The sequence below is a fragment of the Synchiropus splendidus genome, chromosome 15, assembly GCF_027744825.2.
Source record: "Synchiropus splendidus isolate RoL2022-P1 chromosome 15, RoL_Sspl_1.0, whole genome shotgun sequence".
NCBI classification, from domain to species: Eukaryota; Metazoa; Chordata; class Actinopteri; order Syngnathiformes; family Callionymidae; genus Synchiropus; species Synchiropus splendidus.
Window position 1 is genome coordinate 9544357 of NC_071348.1, and position 3531 is coordinate 9547887.

General features: G+C 43.0%; 1 long non-coding RNA gene across 1 annotated transcript; it reads left to right on the forward strand.

The window, feature by feature from the left end:
• The first annotated feature begins 1089 nt into the window (after nucleotides 1-1089).
• On the forward strand, nucleotides 1090-3328 carry LOC128746620 (uncharacterized). Its single transcript, XR_008412563.1, has 3 exons — nucleotides 1090-1214; nucleotides 2653-2971; nucleotides 3047-3328. It is a non-coding gene; the product is annotated as an uncharacterized LOC128746620 (long non-coding RNA).
• Nucleotides 3329-3531: the final 203 nt, after the last annotated feature.

Here is a 3531-nt window from a genome sequence, read left to right on the forward strand (position 1 = left end):
ATCATTTAAAAGCCCAATTTAATGAAAGCATTAGCATGGAAAAGCACATCGTCTGTCAGTCAACTGTCAAACAACTTTATATTAAATCTCTCCATGGTCATGTGTTCACATTTAAAGGCACCCATTTTTGTGATGGATAGATGAGGCATCATGAGACAGTGTTGCAGGGTTGATGAAACAGTACCCTAATTTTCAGAGGCCACTAGATGGCGCTCTTGGTTTAAAAATAACATGTAGTTGCATTGAATTACTTGTTCAAGTGCAAAGTGCCTCTGAAAATCAGGACACTGTTTCATGAAACCTCAACCCTTCTATACTGTGTCATGTAACCTGCCCATCACTAGTATGCATCATGGTCATATTTTTTTTAGTATTATAGAACAGGGAGCACCAGCTAGTGGCCTCTGGAAATGAGGAGCCTGAAGTAATGGGTTGATGAGGTTTCATGAAACAGTGTCCTGATTTTCAGAGGCCACCAGATGGCACTGTCTGCTGCAAAATGCTTTGACTTGAACAACTATTTCAACAATACTTCACAGGGTTTCTAAACCAAGAGCGCCATCTAGTGGCCTCTGACAACTCTGTTTGATCAACCCAGCAATACTGTATCATGATGCCTCATCTACCCATCATGAGGATACCACACCATGAAACCTCATTTGTCCACGACTGATTCTGGCTCACCCACTTGACCGCTCCTTAACTCCTTCGCTGAGCAGCCACAGCTTGAATTTGACTCAGTTTCTTTAAACAAAAGGATAGTTAAGACTAAATGTGCGCTAATGGGGAAAATAGACTTCACTTTCTCTGCGTAAGTGGATTAATGGACCCCCTGCTGTGCATTTGATCCTTGCTAATTTTAGAACACAGATTTCTAAGTCAGAACTTGCTCCAGGCTGCAGAACAACTGCCATTAGAGTTGAAAAAGCTTTTAGAAGGTCCATTTTTTCCCCTTCATTTTCAAAGCTGACGTCTGGCTAGGAAAAAAAAAAAGAATTTGGCTGGCGCTTTATAGCCTTTATGTTTCTCTTTGAAGTTCAACAGTGCCAAATATAAACAACAAGTTTTGGAATGAGATAAGCTCTTGCAAGATGAGGTTGCGCATTAAAAACGACTGGGTATCATCAGATAAGCAGGTTGACAGCCGCATGAACCCTCTCCAACCATCTGGAGGCTTTCTGGTTTCAGTGGCCTCTAATAATCCGGTGACAGAGGTATGAGATCTCATCTGGCCTCTGAGCCTGCCTACCAGGGGCCAGTCTTTTGAAAATTATAGAGCAAATATGGAAAAAAGTGACAGTCCTCCCTGATAAGAGCGTGAGGTTATATTTCCCGGGGAGATCTCAACTCTCCTCAGACTCAGTTTCTTATTACATTTTGTCAAAGCAATTCCACCTTCTGGAACCGTGTACACTCAGACGGATTGTTCTCCGCCGTGGCCGCTCTTATTACATGGCATTTTCAATTTTTCCATGTCAGGCACTTCCTCTGAAGGCACTGTATTTTTTAAGATGTGGGCAACTACTGACACTACACCCAGGGTCATATCCAAGTTTGTTAGAAGCAATAGATCCATGTCTTTTGGCTATTTATCGAAGGGCATCCCTGGCACAAACTACTAGAGATCATTTTTACCAACACAGAGAGGCTGTGTTTTCCTTAGCATTCATCACTCTGTCTGTCTGTTAGCAATGGTCAGCATTTCATGAAATGGATAGATGAATGATCAAATGTAGCCTGATCAGTTTGGTGGTAGCCTGGTATGGATAACATCGCTGAAGTTTCTACAACTTGGAATGTAAAGCGTCTGGTGGCAGCAATAGCTTCCGTGCAAGGAGCCACCATAACTCATGGAAGTTGAAGTTGATAGGATTGTACACTGTTTTTATCAGTTGGTTTGTTTTTGTTTTATCAGGTAGCATTAACCTCTTGCAGGATTTTTTTTTTGTATAATATAGTGGCAATTTTCCAAAGGACAAAACAAAATCGTACCCTCCGTCTGAGAAATCTGGTCTTGCCATGCAGCAGCGCCTCTTTATTTAGCACCAAGCTAACATCAAATTTTGAGCAGCCTTCCAGTGTCAGGGCCACTCAGGTAGCAGGGTGTTATGCCATCACTTTATTAATATATTATTATTATTATTATTATTATTATTATTATTATTATTATTATTATTATTATATACTTTAATAATCACTTCTGTTATTTTCATCTACCAATTATTGTTCAAAAAGTCGGCCTTTTAGCTGGGAGCCTCTCCAAACTTGCCCTCCTGAAAACCATGAAACACGCAATGGATGATTTAAATACACGTGTTTCCCACATTTTTTCAGAACTAATAGAAGCAAACTGCCTGTAAACTAGGAACCAGTCTAGACGTCTAAATTGAAATTAGGTCCATAGAAATTCAGTCCTTGGCTTCTTCTCTGGATTGAACAAGAAGTTTAGATCTTAAGCCACTTTATTATTTTATTAAGCCAGTCATTAACAATAACACAGTAATTACATTGAGTTATGTAGTTAAGTGTCACAGCCCAGATTATTCAATACGTGCAACTTCTCTATTCCAAAATACCCCCCCTATCTTTGGTACAAAGCCTCCACCTGTGACACAGCTTTCTCTTTCTTGCCACCCTTTCATTTGTCTCCAGAGCTACAGCGTGTTTCCAGTTGGGAGCTGCTCTGATTCCATCTCCCAAATAAATGACTGTGAGGAGATAAAGGGTGGTGGAAGACGAAGTGATTGTGCGGGAGGAGAAGGGGGCCACCGTTCTTAGCAGATAAGCAGGAAGATTGTGTGTGTGTGTGTGTGTCTATGTAGGGAAACAGAGAGAGGAAGCTCCTGAGGGCTCCACATCTAGTCACCTTATCAGCCACCAACACTTGGGCTTCAGAGCAGACCACCCTCCAGCCTCTACCTGATTCAAGAAGATAGGGCACTTTTGCGCCCCGGTTCTCCAGGAGTGAAACGTAACCATGCGTGGAATCATATCAGTGTCAACCTGTGAACTCCAGTGACGTGAAATCTCCCCACGTTACATGCAGACTGGGAGGAAGCGCGCTGAAGAAAAGACTCTCCTCTACACCAGGCCTCCAAAGAAAAACCTTCTGCACGGGTCAGTAGCTTTGTTGCATTTTGCCTGAATGAATAATTGCACTTCTGTGGAAGAAAATATTTTTTTTCCTTTTACAAAGGGAGCTTAATGTGAATGGATTTTATGCTTCAGCTGTTCCCCAGACCTCCCTCCCCCAGCCCCTTCTCTCCCTCACACACAAACACACATCACCCCGCTCCACAAACTTTCCTCCACTGTCTGCGGCAACAGTTTAGCAATTAGGAGCAGCATCTGTGATTTCAGACGGAACAAGTCAGCAAGTCGCAGACCACCAGACCCCTCACACTTCACTTCACCTCGTGCAGTCTGCCGTCTGCTGCCGGGACTAGCCCCCCCCCGCCACCACCACCACCGCCACCCTTCCTCCCGCTGCTGCCGCTCATGACAAATTTAGATCAGCATGATGAATGCTTT